Raw genomic sequence first — 21356 nt, 5'->3', positions numbered from 1 at the left:
CTTCGGCTCAGGATGTGATCCTGGAGTCCTGGGACCAAGCTCCCTGCATGGAGCCTGCTTCTCCCTCTGCCTGTGTCTCTGCCTCTGTCTCTCCATGTCTCTCATGAATAAATAAATAAATTCTTTAAAAAGTAAAAGGAAAAAAAAAGAAAAAGAAAAAGAAAAAAGATTTATTGGCTGGCTCATTCAAAAGAGCATGCAACTCTTGATCTTGGGGTCATGAGTTTGAGCCCCAAGTTGAGTGTGGAGATTACTTAAAAAAGAAAAGAAAATGATTTGTTGTAAGGAATTGGCTTATGTGAATGTGGGGGCTGACAAGTCTGAAACTTGGAAGGGCAGGCTAGACTGGAAACCATTTTTTTTTTTTAACATTTCATCTTTTATTAAGGAAAGTCTGTGAAAAATACAGGCTGGAAATTCTTGAGCAAGAAACTCTATGGCCGGGTGTTGACGCTTCCGGGTGGGACCAGTGTGAGGTGGTTGAGCAGGGCCTGGTACCTCTGGCGGCAACCGTGGCATATGCAGTGCCTCCCATTGTGATGAGCATGTTCTGGGGCTTCATCAGTGTCTGCGTGCCCTGGTTCATCCCTAAGGGTCCCAACTGGGGAGTTATCATCACCATGCTGGTAACCGGTTACATTTGCTGCTATCTCTTTGGCTGGTTGCAATTCTGGCCCAACTCAACCCTCTCTTTGGACCACAGTTGAAAAATGAGACCATCTGGTACCTTAAGTATCACTGGCCTTGGGGAAGAAGACCGCTCAGTTATCGAGGTCACAAAGAGAATTCCACTAGATGCAAAATTAACTCCAAACCCAGACCACCTTTTTGGCTCACCTATTTTGGCCATCAGCTGCCTCAAGCATTTCTACTACATTTGAACATCTTGTTCTACAATACGGTATTTTTTTTTTCCTGTCACCTGTTTTACATTTTGATGAATTATATGCCTACTTAACCTAAACTGTGCTGACTCTAATAAAATGTTTATGCACTCGTCTGAGATAGAAGGTGCTATTCTTCTGAGAAATACATTGCTCTCTCCTTGGAACCTGTGAATTTGAAGATGACTGCTGCCTGGTCACAACATGGGAGTCACCAAAGTATTCAAAAACCGTCTCGGAAAAAAAAAATCGTCTTGAGACAGTAAGGATTGAGTGGGGCAATCAGTAGGAGAGCATGTTCAGAGGGAATATCTGTCCCAACAGAATTATACCAAAGAATATATATATATATATATATATATATATATATATATATATATATATATTAGTTTTTAAAGGGAAGAGCTATTGGTTTTTGTTGTTGTTGTTAAGATTTTATTTATTTATGCATAAGAGGCACAGAGAGGCAGAGACAGAGGCAGAGGGAGAAGCAGGCTCCAGGCAGGGAGTCCATCCTGGGACCGCAGGATCACGCCCTGGGCTGAAGGCAGATGCTCAGCCGCTAAGCCACCCAGGCATCCCCCAAAGTATATTTTCAGGATGACTTTATTATTTCTGCCATCGACTAGAATAAATTATTTTTCAGCTTTCTGTGGGAAAAAAAAGAAAAGAAAAGAAAAAGAAACTCTATGGCCGATGCTATAGTCCATAGACAAATGTCTTTTTCCTTAGGCAAATCTCAGTTGTTCTTAAAGTCTTTCAGCTGATTGAATGAGACCCACCCAGAGTATCAAGGATAATCTCCTTTACTTAAACTCAATTGACTGTAGATATTAATTGCAACACTTTGATTAGTGTTTGATTGAATAACTGGATATTATGGCTTAGCCAAGTTGACGCATTGAACTAATCATCGCGCTTGGGGGCCACCCATATTGATGAGCAGGAGGCAAAGCTGCCTCATGTTTTGTGGCAAACTCAGGGGTGCTGTCTTCTATGGCATGTCCATGTATAAGTGGGGAGAAGACTACTCTCCCTACTTTACCAACATGCTTTGTCACATGGACAAAATGAAAGGGAATGTCATTACTTCCGGTCCTGTATAGACTTAGTACTAGAAATGGCTCTTTCTTTGCATTTATAGCCTAGAGACTGAGACAGCTCAGACCAGCGATGCTGGCTTCCAGTTGGCTGGGTTGGGGACTAGACAGCTAAGAGGGACCAACACTGCATCACTCAACGCTTATTCTTTTTTTTTCTAAGACTTTATTTATCCATGAGAGACACAGAGAAAGAGATAGAGACACAGCAGAGGGAGAAGCAGGCTCCCTGCCAGGGGCCCGATGTGGGACATGATCCCCAACCCCAGGATCACGCCCTGGGCCAAAGGCAGACGCTCAACCGCTGAGCCACCCAGGCATCCCGAGGCTTATTCTTAAGGCCAGGTTTGTCTGCCAGAACGTAGCTACTTCCCTTCGGATGCATTCTTCCCCAGGAGATAACCCGCTCCACAGGCGACTAGACTCCTGGCAGGGCTTGCCTGCCCAGGCTGCTCACATTCCAAGACCGCAGGGGTGCTTGTACCCCCATGGAGTGCCGGGAAGCCCACCACAAAGGGGAAGGGAAGCTGAAAAGGAACTCCAAATGAAAACATCTCAAAAAAGGAAAGACTTGTAAAAAAGCATTAACCAGAGTATTTTTAATCAGAAAAGAAATACTAATGATGACAAGAGAGGCTATGCAACAATCCAGAAAGAATTACATGACAAAATGGCAAATGCTAACAAGGACCCAAAACACACAGCTATAGGGAAAGAGCAGAATTCTTGCAAAATAGCCCACAAATCAACAATGTTAATCCATTCAAATGTCCTACTGGCCGAGTCTCAAGCCGGGTCCTCCTAGGATGTGCCTGTGCTCCCCACCTCCCCACCCCACCCCCCAAGTGCCCCACCTCTCATGAGGTGAATGCATTCTTTCCCATCTGTTTCATGGTTTAAGAGACTAAAGAGTGCTGTTCATACCCGGAATCTTCACTTAACTGCTAAGCATTTGAATGATTACACTTAAAGACAGGTGTGAAAGGATGTATAATTAAGAATTTGCGCATACCCACACACATCACATCCTCACATATACAATTACTTGTTTTTCTGGAGGGAAGCTCAAGGGGGCGTCTTTAGGGAGAAGGACAGGTGGTAAGGAAGAAAGATGTTACTTTTCACTTAGCTATTATCTGTAAACTTTGAATTTTCTTTTTTTTTTAACTTTGAATTTTCAAACCTGCATATACATTGAATTTTTCAAAGTGCAAAACCAAGATGCCCTAACATAATTTAGTTTAATCAATTTCACTGACACAATTTAGTTTTAGTTACTACATTAGGAATGCTTGTCATAATTCTCTAAGGAGGAGGAGTAAGGTACATAAGAATTTAGAAGAAAAAAAAAAAAAAGAATTTAGAAGAAAGAGGCACCTGCATGGCTCAGTGGGTTGAGCATCTGCTGTCAGCTCAGGCCATGATCCCAGGGTCCTGGGATCTGGCCCCAAGTCAGACTCCCTGCAAAGTGGGGAGTCGGCTTCTTTCTCTCCCCCTCTCCCCATTGCTTCTGCTCTCTCTTCTCTCTCTCTCTCAATCTCTCTCTCTCAAATAAATAAAATCTTAAAAAAAAAAAAAAGAAAAAGAATCGAGAGGAAAGGAGCACATGTATCACTTTGGGCAGTCAAGATGTTTATATTTAGGAAAATCATCCTAAACACTACTGGAGTTTGGCAGTGGCTTCAGCAAGATTTTAGATTGTAAGAATACAGCTGGAAAAACAGCTGGAAAATTTAGAGGGAAGGAAAAGATCCCATAAACAATAATAAATTCAAACCAACCAGTAAACATCTAGGAATTACCTTCACTTTGGACATACAAAAGCCGCTCAAAGAAAATGCATATTTCTCAAATTTAGCCATTATAAACCAACACTAGTTGGGGAGATTGGGCATGTGACAATGACCCTAATTCTTTTTTATTTTTATTTATTTTAATTTTTTAAAAGATTTTATTTTTATTTATTTATTTATGAGAGCCAGAGAGAGAGAGAGAGAGAGAGAGAGAGAGGCAGAGACACAGGCAGAGGGAGAAGCAGACTCCATGCTGGGAGCCTAACGTGGGACTCGATCCCGGGTCTCCAGGATCACACCCTGGACTGAAGGTGGGCGCCAAACCGCTGAGCCACCTAGGGATCCCTCTAATTCTTTTTTAAATTTTAAATATTTTATTTATTTCCTTATTTGAGAGACAGAGCATGAACAGAGGGAGAGGGATAAGCAGACTCCAAGCTGAGCATGGAGCCTGACACAGGGCTGAATCCCATGACCCCCCCCCAAAAAAAGAATCCCATGACCCCAAGATCATGAGCTGAAATCAAGAGTCAGATGCTCAATGGAATGAGCCATCCAGGTGCCCCACTGTTACTCTAATTCTTGAAATAATATGGAGCCACAGTATTTTCACAGTTTTTTTAAAATGGCAGAAACTTATTTTTTTAAAGATTTATTCATTTACTAAAAAAAAAAAAAAAGATTTATTCATTTACTTATTTATGATAGACAGGGAGAGAGAGAGGCAGAGACACAGGAGGAGGGAGAAGCAGGCTTAATGCCTGGAGTCCAACGTGGGACTCGATCCCAGAACTCCAGGATGGCGCTCTGGGCCGAAGGCAGGCACTAAACCGCTGAGCCACCCAGGGATCCCCCAGAAACTTATTTCATATGAAGTTCTTCATATTCAGTCTGGGACGCCTGGGTGGCTCAGTGGTCTTCAGCTCAGAGTGTGATCCCAGGCTCTGGGATCGAGTCCTGCATTGGGCTCCTTGTGGGGGCCTGCTTCTCCCTCTACCTGTGTCTTTGCCTCTCTCTGTGTCTCTCATGAATAAATAAATAAAACCTTAAAAAAATAAAAACAAGTAAATAAATAAACTGAAAAGGTCAGATCTACCATCAATACCATTTACCTTTGCAGTTTTATAGTGAAATCAAAGCCAACAGCTTCTAGAGGTTTATTTCCAATTGTAGCAACATGCTCTTTTCCATCATCCTCTGGTACATCTTGCTTTATTTACTTACTTATATATCTTTTAAGTAATCTTTACACCAGCATGAGGCTTGAACTCATGACCTGAGATATGCTCCACCAACTGAGCCAGGCAGGTGCCCTCTCTCATGCATCTTATAATACACATTGCTTAGGAGTGGCAAATCTACAAGCAAAACCTACCCTGTTTGCAGGCATAAAAGATTCTTTGTGGTGCCTGGCTGGCTCAGTCAGTAGAACATGTGACTCTTGATCTCTGGGTTGTGAGTTCGAGCCCCCTGTTGGGTGTAGAGATTACTTTAAAAAAATTCTCTTAGTGGATAACAGGAAAAGGGTGCAGAAGATAGAGAGGACTTTGAAGCCCTCAAAGAAATCATTGGGAGCTAGCACAGTATTGTGAAGGTTCCCAGTCTATGTCTACTGAAAAATCAACAAAACCAGTTAAATAGAAAAAATAATGAGATTAAGGTTTTATTTACAACAAATATGACTAATCATAGTTATCACTCATGCTATATGAGAGTTGGCACAAATGTTACAAACCATAAACACTGGTACCTAATAGGTTCCTCAAACAACTGTGAAATTAAACTCTGATCTTCTTCCTAACCTGTTCCTCCCCTAGTCTTCCCCACATCAGCTCATGGCAGCTCTCCTTCTAGTTGTTCAGGCTAAAACTTTGGATCCATCCATTTGTGTTTCTTTTCTTTTCTTTCCTTTTTGTTTTAAGATTTCATTTATTTGGGATCCCTGGGTGGCGCAGCGGTTTGGCGCCTGCCTTGGCCCAGGGCGCGATCCTGGAGACCCGGGATCGGATCCTGGAGACCCGGAATCGAATCCCACGTCGGGCTCCCAGTGCATGGAGCCTGCTTCTCCCTCTGCCTATGTCTCTGCCTCTCTCTCTGTGTGTGACTTTCGTAAATTAAAAAAAAAGGGGGGGGATCCCTAGGTGGCGCAGTGGTTTAGTGCCTGCCTTTGGTCCAGGGCACAATCCTGGAGACCAGGGATCGAGTCCCACATCCGGCTCCCTGCAAGGAGCCTGCTTCTCCCTCTGCCTGTCTCTCTCTCTCTCTCTCTCTCTCTCTCTCTCTCTCTCTCTGTGTGTGTGTGTGTGTGTCTATCATGAATAAATAAATAAAATCTTTAAAAAAATAAAAAAAAGATTTTATTTATTTATTTGACAGATCTTAAGGGAGAGCATAAACAGATGGCACAGCAGGCAGAGGGAAAAGCATACTTCCCACTGAGCAGGGAACCTGATGTGGGGCTCAGTCCTGGGACCCCAGGATCATGACCTGAGCCACAGACAAATGCTTAGCCCACTGAGCCACCCAGGTGCCGCAGTATTTCTTTTTTTTAAGAAATTGTGTGTGTGTGTGTGTTTTTTTTAAAGTAGGCTCCATGACCAGTGTGGAGCCCAACACAGAGCTTGAACTCACAAGTGTGAAATCAAGAGTCAGACACTTTTAACCAGCTGAGCCACCCAGGCACCTCTTAGAGTTATCCTTGAAAGCTCTCTTTCTCTTTCTTCTTATGTCCACTTGCAAATCCTGTCATCTGTATCTGCAATATATATCTAAACTCTGACTCCACTCTGCTGGTTTCACCGTGGGCAGCTGACTCCAAATTATCACCATTTTCAGCCGGATTATTGAGTGGCCTCCTTGATAGTCTCTCTGCTTCTGCCAGCATGGCACCCTTAAAATACGTCACCTCAGGCCAATCCCTGGCTCAAAACCCTCCAGTGGCTCCCATCTTATTCTGAGCAAAATCCAAAGACTTACAAAGACCATCAAGACCCCCCATGATCCGGTCCCGTCCCTTCCCCTTGCCTTGACTTCTCCCACCACTCAGGCAGTTCCACACACAGAAGTCAGCCTGTCCAGGTCTGATCCTACCTTGGTCCCTCTGCATTTGCTTCTCCCTTTGCCTGGAACGCCTTTCTCGCAGATAACCGATGAGGTTCATTTCTTCCCTTTCTCAGGTCTGTACTTGAACATCACCTTCTTGGTGATGCCTTTATCAGAACATCTTTAAAATTTCATCTCTCCCCATTACTCTCTCTCTCTCCTTTCCCTGCTTTATTTCCCTCCACTGCATCAATCACCATCTGGCATACTTTCTATTTTCCTTAATTAGTCTGTTTAGAATGTAAGCTCCAGGGGCTCCTTGGCAGGCTCAGCTGGTAGAGCATGAAGCTCTTAATCTCAGGGTTGTTAATTCAAGCCCTGATGTGGGTGTGGAGCTTACTTTAAAAATTTAAAAAAAAGGAAAAAAAGAATAGAAGTTCCATACGGGCAATCAGGAGTTTTATCTGGTTTCTTTGCTGCTATATCCCAAGTGCCCAGGGAAGGGTTTAACATTCTGTAGGTGATCAGTAATAATAATAACAAAAACAGTACATATATTTTTTTCTTTTCTTTTTTTTTAAAGGTTTATTTATTTATTTATTTATTTATGATAGTCACAGAGAGAGAGAGAGAGGCAGAGACACGGGCAGAGGGAGAAGCAGGCTTCATGCACCGGGAGCCCGATGTGGGATTCGATCCCGGGTCTCCAGGATCGCGCCCTGGGCCAAAGGCAGGCGCCAAACCGCTGCGCCACCCAGGGATCCCTATTTTTTCTTTTTTTAAAGATCTTATTTATTTATTCATAGAGATACAGAGAGAGAGGCAGAGACACAGGTGGGGAGAGAAGCAGGCTCCATGTAAGGAGCCCGACATGGGACTCGATCCCAGGTCTCCAGGATCACGCCCTGGGCTGCAGGCAGCGCCAAACCGCTGCACCACCGGGGCTGCCCTTTTTTTTTTTTTTTTTTAAGACTTTATTTATTTGGCAGAGAGTGAGAGGACAAGCAGGGGGAGCTGCAGCAGGAGAAGGTGAAGCCGGCTCCCCACTGAGCAGGGAACCTGATGTGGGGCTCAATCCCGGGACCCCAGGATCATGACCTGACCCAAAGGCAGAGGCCTAACCAACTGAGCCACCCAGGCACCCCCCAAAGCAGCATTTTATTTTATTTTTTAAAAGATTTTATTGGGGATCCCTGGGTGGCGCAGCGGTTTGGCGCCTGCCTTTGGCCCAGGGCGCGATTCTGGCGACCGAGGATCGAATCCCACATCGGGCTCCCGATGCATGGAGCCTGCTTCTCTCTCTCCTCTCTCTCTCTCTCTCTCTCTCTCTCTGTGTGTGACTATCATAAATAAAAATAAAAAGATTTAAAAGATTTTATTTATTTATTCATGAGAGACACACAGAGAGAGAGAGAGAGAGAAAGAGGCAGAGACACAGGCAGAAGGAGAAGCAGGCTCCATGCAGGGAGCCCGATGTGGGACTCGATTCCGATTCCGGGACTCCAGGATCATGCCCTGGGCCGAAGGCAGGCGCTCAACCGCTGAGCCCCCCAGATGTCCCCCAGAACAGCATTTTAATAAGTGTTTCCTGGGAATCCCTGGATGGCTCAGCGGTTGAGCGCCTGCCTTTGGCCCAGGGCGTGATCCTGGAGCCCAGGGATTGAGTGTCTCTGCCTATCTCTCTCCTCTGTGTCTTTCATGAATAAATAAATAAAATCTTTAAAATAATAATAATAATAATAATAATAATAATAATAAGTGTTTCCTGAAGCTAGTCACTGTTCTGATCATTCTATATACATTACCTCATCCAATCCTCATAAAAAAACCTCGTAGGAGGTTTCCAACCAAACTTGCAAGGTAGGTGTTACCTATGTTTCTGAGATGAGGAGGTTAATGATATTGTTAAGTTAACATAGCTGGTAAGTACATAGACCAGGTTTTGTACCCAAGAATTCTGGCCTCAGGGCCTCCGCTCTCAATCCTTGCACTATACTAACTCTCATAATAAGAAGTAAATTTCTGTTGGGAGAATAAAGACATTCCTGCTACAACCATCCACATAAGTCTTTGTGCACATTTCTATATGATGGATGTAACCAATAACAGGTTGCCCTCCAAAATATATAAGGGAAGACTCATAAAATGGCTTTTAAAAAATTTTTTTTTCATAAAATGGCTTTTATCCAGACTTATAAAGTCATTATTTTTAACATATGGTTAAGAGAGATAAACCCAAGAAAACACAGCACATAAACTGTGAAAAAAGACTCACCTTTTCCAGCAAAAAACATTTGAATACAACAACATTAAGGTATGCTTTAAAAAACGTAAGTTATAAAAACAAAATTTGGAGAAACAAGCTGCCTTATGCGATGGGTAGGTTGTTTTAGAGAGCATTTTCGAAATCTATTTCAAGCATTTTAAAATCTTTTTATCCTGGGGCACCTGGGTGGCTCAGTGGTTGAGCATCTGCCTTGGACTCCAGTCATGATCCTGGAATCCTGGGATCAAGTCCTGTATTGGGCTCCCTAAAAGGACCCTACTTCTCCCTCTGCCTGTGTCTCTGCCTCTCTCTATGTGTCTCTCATAAATAATAAATAAATAAATAAATAATAATAATAATAAATAAATATTTATTTTTTAAAGATTTATTTATTCAGAGAGAGCGAGAGAGTGGCAGAGGGAGAAGCAGGCTCCATGCAGGAAGCCCGACGTGGGACTCGATCCCGGATCTCCAGGATCACACCCCGGACTGCAGGCAGCACTAAACCTCTGTGCCACCGGGGCTGCCCAAATAAAATGCTTTTAAAAAGTAAAATAAAATAAATCTTTTTCTCCCTGGACCTATGTATTATTAGTCAGGACTCCTTTGGCTGTAGGTGACAGAAATCCAACACAGACTAGCTCAGGCAAAGGGAATTTATCCAGAAGAGTTGATCCTGGATCCAGGAGCTCAAAGCACTTCCCCAGGGATCTGAGCTCCTTGGCTCTCCCTGCCCCTGGCTTTGTTTTCCAGCAGCCTTCTTCCCTTGCTCTGCTGGGGAAGAAGACCTGCCACCTCCATGTTAGCAAGCGCTGCATGGCTCTTGTCCTTAGGAAGACTCCCAGGATCCATAGCAATGCCCCAGAATAAATCTACCAAGGTTATATGCCCATTCTTGAGCAATCTCATGTTCAAGTACGGGGTTTTCTAACTGGCAAAGACAATGCTGTGTGTTGATCACTGTTTCATTTCTTCCTGGGCACAGAAGACTCCATTTCCCAGGTGGCCTCATATCTAGTGGAAGTGTGTGACTAATTCTTGCCAACCAAATATGGCAGTGAGGGGTACAACTTCAGAGCTGCTGTACTCCCTCCCCCAGTCCTCCTACTCTCTGCTCCTTAATGGTTGGTGCATGTACAGGTCTCATGCAAGGGCCCCAAAGAAGCTCTAAAGAACACTGAAGACACTAGAAGGAAGGAACTTCTATCTAAATTTCAGCTTATAGAAGGACCTTCTGGGGATCCCTGGGTGGCGCAGTGGTTTAGTGCCTGCCTTTGGCCCAGGGCGTGATCCTGGAGACCCGGGATCGAATCCCACATCGGGCTCCCAGGGCATGGAGCCTGCTTCTCTCTCTGCCTATGTCTCTGCCTCTTTCTCTCTATCTGTGTGACTATCATAAATAAATAAAAATTAAAAAAAAAAAGAAGGACCTTCCTGGGCAGCCAAGGTGGCTCAACAGTTTAGTGCTGCCTTCAGCCCAAGGTATGATCTCGGAGTCTCGGGATCAAGTCCCACGTCTGGCTCCCTACATGGCGCCTGCTTCTCCCTCTGCCTGTGTCTCTGCCTCTCTCTCTCTCTGTGTGTCTCTCATAAATATATAAATAAAGTCTTTTAAAAAGAAATAGAAGGACCTGCCATGTCCTGCTCTTCTACTTCCCAAAAACCTTTATCAAGCAAGGATATAACCAAGAAATAAATTCTTTTTTTTTTAAGATTTTATTCACTTATTTATTCATGAAAGACACACACACACACACACACACACACAGAGGCAGAGACACAAGCAAAGGGAGAAGCAGGCTCCACGCAGGGAGCCAAAGCAGACTCCACACAGAGAGTCCCGATGCGGGACTCGATCCCGGGACTCCAGGACCACACCCTGGGCCAAAGGCAGGCACTAAACCACTGAGCCACCTAGGAATCCCCCAAGAAATAAATTCTTAACAGTGTTAAACCATGAGACTTGTGGTTTGTTGTTACCAATCTATCATGAGCAAATTGGCTCACACACTACCCTTGGGACAGGACAGGTGGGGACATTTGCTTGAAAGCACATCCGAACCATAAAGTGGAAGGGGATGTTCCCAGTGGAAAGAGATGTGCATCAGACAAAAAAGGAACAGATGAATACCTCAATCTAATTATCTTTTGGTTGCAAATTAGTCCCAAGGAAATAACCCAAAAGGAAACTGAAGTCATTTGAATAGGATGTTCATTGCAGAGATATTTATAATAGTAATAGATTGGCAATGTCCCAAAAGCTTAAAGCATAGATGCAACAAAGCAAAATATGGTCAATCAGTATAATGGACCCCACTGACATAGGAAATAATGTGAAATGACAAATATCAGGGTCCCTGGCTGACTCAGCTGGTAGGGCATGTGACTCTCAATCTTGGGGTTGTGCATTCAAGCCCCATATTGGGTATAGAGATTACTTCAATAAGTCTTGAAAAATGAAATGAGAAATGTCAAGCACAAAAGGATTTCATTCTCTCCTTACTCCTTATAGGGGTGCTGGGGCTTGGATCTTTTCCGACTCCTGATGGATGGGTGGAGTCCCCAGAACTGGGAGCCTGAATCAAGAAGTCCTCACTGAAGCTGGAGAGGAGGAGGATCCAAAAATTCTACTGGAGGCCTGGGGTTCCCACCTGCAAGAAGACACCTAGGAAAGAGCATGAGATCAAGGTTCCAAACTAGGAGGAGAGAAAAGTTTGAGCAGATGAGGATCAAGCTGCAGAAGTGGAGGCAGATACCCTGCGAGTGTCTGAGGATGTTCAGGGCTGGCTTTGGGGTCGGCTGGGCTGGCCAAGTGAAGGGCCAAAACTGGGGCGGGCACCAGACCCTTCCAATTCCCCTAGACAGGTCTCTTCACTTACCCGGTGGAATGTCTGAACTTCTTCAGAGGAGTTCTTGACAGAGAGATGGAGGCCAGTCATCTATTGCCAACATAGCCTATTGTTAGTACCAAATGTCGGTCCCAAGGCCAGTGGGGATTCCATGTTTTCTGTACTGCATGTCACACTTGCCCCTTCTGATTTGTCCAGGCTGGTTGTGGGGGTGTGGAGAGTGGTCTGGGGGTAGTAGGGAGCAGTTGAGGATGAGGTAGATCCACAGGAATGGGGAGCAGTGCCATGGCTTTGCAAGAACTGGCATTTCGATTTTCATCACGGCTGCGTAGCACATATATGTCAGGAATCACAGTTCTTCCGGCTTACTCGGGGAGCCCCTTACAAGTGGGCAGAGCACTGTGGTAGGCAGAATAATGGCCCCCCAAAGATGTCCGCATCCTGTGATTATGTTATGTTATAGAGCCAGGCAGGATTAACGCTGCAAATAGAAGTAAGGGTGTTAATCAGATGACCTTAAAACAAGAAAATGATCAGGGCACCTGAGTGGCTCGGTGGTGAGCATCCACCTTTGGTTCAGGTTGTGATCCCGGGGTTCTGGAATCGAGTCCCGCATCGTGCTCTCCACGGGGAGTCTGCTTCTCCCTCTGCCTGTGTCTCTGCCCCTCTCTCTGTGTCTCTCATGAATAAATAAATAAATAAAATCTTAAAAACAAAAAACAAAATGATCCTGGATTATCTGGGTGGGCTCTGTGGAATCACAAGGGGACTTTAAATGTGAAAGAGGGAGGGCAGGAAAGTCAGAGTCAGTGAGAGATTTGAAGATGCTATGCTGCTGGCTTTGAAGGTGGAGGAAGTGGCCATGAGTCCAGAAAATGCTGGCAGCCTCTCGAAGCCGGAAGGAACAAGGAAATTGATGCTCTAGAGTCTCTGGAAGGAAGCAGCCTTCCAACACCTTGAATTTAGTTCAGTGACACCCATTCTGACTTTGGGCCTCCAGAACTGTGAGATAGTAAGTTTGTGTGATTTTAAACCATTATGCTTGTGATGTTTTGTTCCAGCAGTCATAGGAAACTCCTCTCCAGCCTCTAAGGTAAGTGCTGTGTGGCTCCGCTGCATGCTGTTCATGGAGACTCCTGAGCTGTTGAAGCCCAACGGGGTGCTTATCAGAATCACCAGGGGACATTTATTTATTCTTCTGTTTTTTTTTAAAGATTTTATTTATTCACGAGAGTCACACACCCAGAGAGAGAGAGAGAGGCAGAGACACAGGCAGAGGGAGAAGCAGGCTCCATGCAGGGAGCCCAAGGTGGGACTCCTGGGTCTCCGTGGACTGAAGGCGGTACTAAACCACTGGGCGACTGGGGCAGCCCTATTTATCTGTTAGTTAATGTATTTATTATGGAATATTTCAATAACAGAAATATGACAGATGTATAACAAACATCCACATATGTTTGTCACTGGAGAAACAAAAGATTGCCAATTTAGTTTTCCTATGGCCTCAAAAAAATGGAAAAAAATTCTTTAAAAAATGGAAAAAATTGTGTAGTAATTCCTGATATACCCACCATAAGATTCTATAATTTACATTGGATTCTTTATCATGCAACTGTTCATTTCTCCACCCATTTATCCACCCATCAACCCACCTCTTTTTTTTTTTAATTTTTATTTATTTATGATAGTCACACACACACAGAGAGAGAGAGGCAGAGACACAGGCAGAGGGAGAAGCAGGCTCCATGCACCGGGAGCCCGACGTGGGATTCGATCTCAGGTCTCCAGGATCGCGCCCCGGGCCAAAGGCAGGCACCAAACCGCTGCGCCACCCAGGGATCCCCAACCCACCTCTTTTTTTCATGCATTTCAAAGTAAATTACATTGGCCCTGAGTCAAGGCCGGCAGTTTGCTGAAGCTGTTGGTTTAAAGCAGGAGTCTCAAGAAATGTCTTTCTAGGGGCACCTGGCTACGTCAGTTGGTAGAAAATGCAACTCTGGATCTCGGGGTCCTGAGTTCAGGGCAGCCCCATGTTGGGTGTAAAGCCTACTTAAAGGAAAACAAACAAACAAAGCTTCCCTAAACATTTCTGTGCAATTTTGTGTATGTGTGTGGTCCCATTTTCATTTCTCTTGGGTAAATACACAGGAATAGATGTACTGGGTCATAAGTAAGTTGTATGTTTATTTTTTTATTTTTATTTTTTTAAAGATTTTATTTATTCATGAGAGACACAGAAAGAGAGAGAGGCAGAGACACAGGCAGAGGGAGAAGCAGGCTCCACACAGGGAGCCCGACGTGGGACTCGATCCCGGGACTCCAGGATCGCGCCCTGGGCCCAAGGGCAGGCGCTGAACCGCTGAGCCACCCAGGGATCCCCTGTATGTTTAATCTTATGAAACTGTTACACATTTTCCCAAAGTTGTGCAATTTTTAAAAATTAATGAATTAGCTAATTAATTAATTTTTATTTTATTCTTAAAAAGGTTTTATTTATTTATTTATTTGACAGAGAGAAAGAGAGCACAAGCAGGGCAAGCGGTAGGCAGAGGGAGAGGAAGAAGCAGGCTCCCTGCTTTACTGACAGCACCACCCAGGCACCTTTATTTATTTATTGGTTTATTTATTTATTTAAAATAATATCTGCACCGAACATGGGGATCAAACTCATGACTCCAAGATCAAGAGTCACGTGCTCTTCCAACTGAGCCAGCCAGGAGTGTTGTGCCACTTTAAACTTTCGCCAAAAATGTAGAGCTTTGGTTACTCTATATCCTCTTCAACATTTGGTGTCTTCAGTCTTGAGTTTTAGTCATTTTGTTGGCAGTGTAGAAGTAGCTCATTGTGATTTCAGCTTGCATTTCCCTGATGACCAAGTGATGGAGACCACTTTTTGTGTGCATATTGGCTATCCATCTGTCTTTGTGAAGTGTCTTTTCAAATCCTTTGCCTATTTTAAACATTGGATTGTTTTCATTATTGAGTTTTAAGGACTTTTTAAAAGATTTTATTTATGTATTCATGAGAGACAGAGAGAGGCAGAGACCTAGGTAGAGGGAGAAGGAGGCTCCCTGTGGGGAGCCTGATGTGGGACTGCATCCCAGGATCCCAGGATCACAACCGGAGCCAAAGGCAGATGCTCAACCACTGAGCCACCCAGGTGCCCCAAGAATGTTTTTTATATCCTGGATACGTTTTCTTTGTCAGATACATATTTTGAGAATATTTTTACTCAGTCCATAGCAGAGTTAAAGTGGGTGGTACGGCTGTGTTCTTGGTGAGCAGGGAGCAGCAGAGAGAGTTCTCTAGAGCTTGATTGATGTATTCCACCAGGAATCCAGAGGTAAGTTAGTTAGGGTACCTGCTTCCCACCATGATGATGTGATGGCCATGGGCATCAAGGTGACCATTGATCTTCAGCAGCACTGCTGTTTATTCTCAGCCAGAGTACCTGTGAGTCAAGAGCTGATGGACTTAAGTGGCAGTTTTCAGACCACAAGGTCACCAAAAGTCCCCGTGAATGGTCATGTTCAGGATTTTGAATGATCCTTAATGACACGCTGAGTGATGCCATGTCTGATCTCAACCCTGATGTGCAGTATCTTGCTGCCAGGGCATTGATGGCTGTTCAGGAGGAAGAGGATCCTGTTCATTCCTTACCTTTGGGTGGACTTGAATTTCAGCCAACTCGGTGATGGTCCTGCAGAATTGCTTAGACAAGCAGCAACAAAGCTGGCATGACTTCAAAGTTCTCAGGTCATGGGGCTTTGGAAATGGGGCTTTCCTGCCATCCTCAGCTAATATGACAGGATATCTGCTAGATAGTTTAGGCTGCTCAGCTAGCAAATGTGAATATCCAACTCTTTGAAGACTGATAAGGTAGGAGCTGAACCAAGTGAGATCCAGGCACTGCTGGCTGCCAGGTGATGGGAACTCCCCTCCCTAAAAATAACCTGGCTCAGTGGCAATGTCTCCCCTAGAAAGTCACGTACATTAGCCATCACAGGATTTCTTCACACAGTGTCACATAGAAGTCACTTAGTCTGGGGACTTCTTGAGGCAGGCTGGATGGGATGGCTTTGAGGATGTAAAGTTATGCTGGTCTGGAGGAAGGTCAAGGACAAGTAAGAAATAAAGAGGAATCCCTGAAAGAAAACACACAGTGAGGCTGATACAGGAGGAATCCCATCTCTTTTCTGAGGTCACTTGGGGCAATCAGAGTGGGAAAGTAGGGCACGGACTGCTCAGATTCTTGATCGCTAAGAAACCCCAGATTCTAGAACTACCTCGGGTAAGGTATTCCTAACCCAGGAGTCCAGACCCTTTGCCCTTTATCTTGCAGATACACACTGCCTAGAATGAACATATGAGTCTGGCTCACAAAACTACACTTCTCAGGATTGGCCTGGAGGTGGCGCCCCTGCTGTTGGTCTGGAACCACTGGACAGAGACTCAGGCGGGTCTGGCAAATGGATGAGGATGTTACCCAGTGGAAGATGCCCAGAGGGTCAGGCTGTTTCCCTCTTTCTTTCTTTCTTTCTTTCTTTCTTTCTTTCTTTCTTTCTTTCTTTCTTTCTTTCTTTCTTTCTTTCTTTCTAGAGAAAGAGTGGGGGGGGGGTGTGGAGAGGTAGGCAGAGGGAGAGGGAAGCAGAGAATCCCAAGCAGTCCACAGCAGCAGAACTCGATCTCATGACCCTGAGATCATGATCTGAGCCGAAATCAAGAGTCCCATGCTTAACTGATTGAACCTCCCAGGCACCCCAAGGCTAGTCCCTTTCATCAGCTCCTGGAAAAGAACAGGGACATTGCCCAAGCCTAGGACCACTGCCATATCTTCCAACTGCTCAAGACTTATCTTGAAATCTGTTTTTAAATCCATCCCCTCAGACCCAGAGTGATCTGGGCTTTAAATACTACAACCCGATTTCTTTGCAAAACATTTCAAATATAGCCTTACCACGGATCCTTCCATGACACACCTTAAACATTCTCCTGATCAAGGGGTGACTGGCTGACTTAGTTGGAAGAACATGTGACTCCTGATTGTGTGGTTGTGAGTTGGAGTCCCACATCCGGTGTAGAGATTATTTAAATAAATATAACTTAAAGAAAAAAATTCTTCTGACCAAAATGCAGTCTGAGTGTTTAAAGAGCAAAGATACATGTGACATTCTCAAGGAAAGGATTGCAAGCAAGGCTAGAGGAGCCAGTAATCCCCTGGCCAGCCCCTTCCTCGTTATGTTGAGTCCAGGGTCCTCTAGTGGAGGGGTCAGGAAGGAGGCAGAGCTACAGGCACTCTGAGGCCCCTTCTTTGCTGAATGGGATTCAGTTTCTTCATCTCTGGGCCACTGTTCTGGCCAAGGGATCTGAGCTCTGCAAACAGGCTGAGGCATGTCTGCAAGACTGCCTTCCATTCCTTACCTCTGTGATCTGCTTCTAGTGTCTGAATGTGAAGAATCAGCAAAGCAAGGCACAGTCCCAAGTAGTGGCTATTTTGAGACTACAGTAGCTCTGGTTGAGGGCAGAGCCTAGGACATGAGGTCCAGCCTGGCTAATGACTGCCCTCAAGGGCAGTCCCTGGTGTGCATGTGCATGTGTGTATGTGTGTGTGTGCATGTGTGTTCCCAGGGCAGAGCCAAGCAGAGCCTTTCCTTCCAGTCTCCATCCCTGGATACACCATCCCAGCTGAGGTGTGAGGAGTCCCCCCCACACCCCCCGCCCAGGCCTTTTATTTATCCCTTCAGCATCAGCTGGTGATGAGTCCTATGTTCCATTTACCACCTTCCCTTCCCCTAAAAAAAGGTCACTCATTTTATAATCAAGCTAACGTACATTCACTGTTGAGGAAAGCAGATAAATGTTTAATAAAATCTGGAATCTCCTAAGAAGTTGGCTTTGTAGCTTCCTGGCTGAGAAAGCGGCATTCATAAGAGTGAGGAGATAACGAAAATGCTAAATAACTCGGGGTAGCTTTCGATGTCGGGAAAATCAAAATATTCCATTCTCGTATTGCTCGGTGAAAATGATCCGGCAGGAAGACTCACTGGGGCTTTGACGTACCCATACTTGCTCCACTTCGTATTTGCCCAGGCTTCCGGGGAGCAGTGAGGCCCAGAAGAGTGTGATGGAAAGAAACCCTGTTCAGAAAAAAAGCTTGTGGGTGGGCAGCCCCGGTGGCTTAGTGGTTTGGTGCCGCCTTTGGCCCAGGGCATGATCCTGGAGACCCAGGATCGAGTCCCACGTCGGGCTCCCTGCATGGAGCTTGCTTCTCCCTCTGCCTGTGTCTCTGCCTCTTTTTCTCTCTGTGTCTCTCACAAATAAATAAAATCATTAAAAAAAAAAAAAAGCTTGTGGGTAACTGCCCCCTGGAAACTAAATTTGTCTCCTGCTGCCAGGCCAGCAAGGGCTGCGAATCCTTGAATGGTGTGCCCATGGAGGGGAGGATCAGAGGCGACACTGTCACCGTCCTAACACTTCGAAGAATGGCATCAGGGGTGGCTGCAGGCTGGCTCCTCTAGGATGGTGTTCCCAGTGGCCTCGGAGGGCTAGGAAGGAAGGAATAGAAATCACTGTGAGTAGTTGAAAGCCTAAAGACTCTTTTCAAGCAAGCCATATGAGCTCGAAATGTGTGTCTCTTCCCAGCTTGTTTTATTCTTGCCCTTTGGGTTATTATTATTTTTTCTAATCTTTTCATTCCCTTCACTCAGAATGAGTGATTTCCTTATCAGGGTGCTGGGCAATACATTTTTCACAGCTTTCAGGGCACACTGCAAATCTGAAACCATTGTCTGGCCGGCGCAGCTCTCAGCCGTGATCATTTTTATCATCAAGGTAAACCTGCTGGCATATGTTTTTGTTTTTTTTTCCTCAAATTTTATTCATAAGCGTTGTCTTTTACTGGTCAAATAAACGGTAGCATTCTTTGTGACTGTGTTATCCAAAAATAAAAGAGAATTTTAACAATCATCAAAATAAAACCTGTTAGACCATTTCTGACAGTAATGAATTGGTTCCTGAAGATTTGATTAAAGACAAAACTAGGTCAATTTAAGCAGATTCCGAATGAGACAGAAAGAAAGCCCATGGGTTGGGGGGGAGGGGGGCAGGAAAGGAAGGTGTGGAATCATAGACACAGTAAAAGAAAAAATTCTAAAAGTATAAAAATCACAAAGAAAATCCACAAATCACCTTGCATATTTACTCTGTCTCCCTGTGTCTGTCTCTCTCTCTAAACGTTAAAAATGAAACTAGAAACATTACTAATGTATAATAATAGTATCAGGGTTGCCTGCTGTCTTAGTCCATAAAGGATGTGACTCTCAATCTCTGGGTGGTAAGTTCAAGCCCCACATTGGGAGTTGAGTTTACTTAAAATAAAATAAAATAAAATAAAATAAAATAAAATAAAATTAAATTAAATTAAATTAAATTAAATTAAATTAAATTAAATTAAAAATAGATAAATAAATATTTATTTTTTAAAAAATTTTTAAATTTTTATTTATTTTATGATAGTCACACACAGAGAGAGAGAGAGAAAGAAAGAGGCAGAGACATAGGCAGAGGGAGAAGCAGGCTCCATGCACCGGGAGCCCGACGTGGGATTCGATCCGGGGTCTCCAGGATCACGCCCTGGGCCAAAGGCAGGCGCCAAACCGCTGCGCCACCCAGGGATCCCCCTTTTTTTTTTTTTTTAAAGATTTTATTTATTTATGAGAGAGAGAGAGAGAGAGAGAGAGAGAGAGGCAGAGACACAGGCAGAGGGAGAAGCAGGCTCCATGCAGGGAGCCTGACGTGGGACTCGATCCCAGGTCCCCAGGATCATGCCCTAGGCTGAAGGTGGTGCTAAACCGCTGAGCCACTGGGGCTGCAATAAATAAATAAATAAATAAATAAATAAATAAATAAATAAATCAGCTGAGAATAACTTTTTTGCTGAAAGGCTGAGAAGAACTAGTTAAAGCAGGCTGGAGGTATGGGGACTGCTGGCTGGCTTGGTCCATAGAGCATGCAACCCTTGGTCACAGGGTTGTATGTTTGAGCCCTACTCTGGATATAGAGGTCACTCAAAAAATAAATAAATAAATGAATAAAAGAATTCTTAAGATATATTTATAATTATTTCCCCATTCCTTGTACTACTTATATATTTCTTTTTTAAAAAAATATTTTTATTTATTTATCCATGAAAGGCAGAGAGAGAGAGAGAGGCAGAGACATAGGCAGAGGGAGAAGCAGGCTCCATGCAAGGAGCCCGATGGGGGACTTGATCTTGTGATTCTGGGATCACACCCTGGGCCGAAGGCAGATGCTCAACCACTGAGCCACCCAGGCATCCCTACTTATATATTTCTTACTAATTTTTATTGAGATGTAATTTCACATGCCATAACCTTTTTTAAAATTCACCTTTAGCTTTTTTTCCTCTTTCGGGGACGGCGTCCGTAGGCGTTTGACATACCGTCGTAGGCTGCCCTACAATACAGCCTCTAACAAAACTAGGCTGTCCCGAACCGCTGGCAATAGAATCGTTTACCTTTATGCCAAGAATGTTGGGAAAGCGCCAAAGTCTGCATGTGGCGTGTGCCCTGGCCGACTTCGAGGAGTTCGTGCTGTGAGACCTAAAGTCCTTTGAGATTGTCTCAAATGAAAAAACACATCAGCAGGGCCTACAGTGGTTCCATGTGTGCTAAGTGTGTTCGTGACAGGATCAAGCGTGCTTTCCTTATTGAGGAGCAGAAAATCGTTGTGAAAGTGTTGAAGGCCCAAGCACAGAGTCAGAAAGCTAAATAAAAAAAAAAAATGAGGATTTTTTTTTTGAGTAATAAAAATCAAAGAGCTTGAAAAAAAAATTCACCTTTAAAAAAAAAAAAAGATTTTATTTGTTTGACCAAAAGAGAGAGAGCACAAGCAGGGGGACCGGCAGGCAGAGGGAGAGTGAGAAGCAGGTTCCCTGCTTAGTACTGATGCAGGACTCAATCCCAGGACCCTGGGATCATGACCTGAACCAAAGGTAGGCTTAACTGACTGAGCCACCCAGGTGCCCTTAAAATTCACCCTTTTGAATAAGTGTACAATTTAGTGTGTTTTGGTGTATTCACAGTCATCACTGCTATCTTGTCCCAGAACATTTTTCAGCACCCCTAAAAGAAGGGTTGTGACCACTGGCAATCACTCTCCATTCTCCCTCTCCTATTTCTGGGCAACCACTAGCCCACTTCCTGTTTTTATGAATGTGCCTATTCTAGACATTTCATATAAATGTAATCATATAATATGTGGCTTTTTGTGATTGACTTTTTTTTAAGATTCTATTTATTTATTCATGAGAGACAGACAGAGAGAGAGAGAGAGAGAGGCAGAAACACAGGCAGAGGGAGAAGCAGGCTCCATGCAGGGACCTGACGTGGGACTTGATTCCG

At 44.3% G+C, this 21356-nt stretch overlaps 1 non-coding gene and 1 pseudogene across 1 annotated transcript; both read left to right on the top strand.

Moving 5' to 3' along the window:
- Positions 1 to 13818: 13818 nt before the first annotated feature.
- LOC129518342 (small nucleolar RNA SNORA2/SNORA34 family) lies at positions 13819 to 13927 on the top strand. Its single transcript, XR_008666172.1, has one exon. It is a non-coding gene; the product is annotated as a small nucleolar RNA SNORA2/SNORA34 family (small nucleolar RNA).
- Positions 13928 to 15324: 1397 nt separating this feature from the next.
- Positions 15325 to 20727, top strand: LOC129501285 (60S ribosomal protein L34-like; annotated as a pseudogene).
- Positions 20728 to 21356: the final 629 nt, after the last annotated feature.

Source organism: Nyctereutes procyonoides, unplaced genomic scaffold, assembly GCF_905146905.1.
Source record: "Nyctereutes procyonoides isolate TBG_1078 unplaced genomic scaffold, NYPRO_anot_genome, whole genome shotgun sequence".
NCBI lineage: Eukaryota > Metazoa > Chordata > Mammalia > Carnivora > Canidae > Nyctereutes > Nyctereutes procyonoides.
The sequence above is the reverse complement of the archived record's forward strand: the minus strand, read 5'-3'. Positions and strand labels throughout refer to the sequence as shown.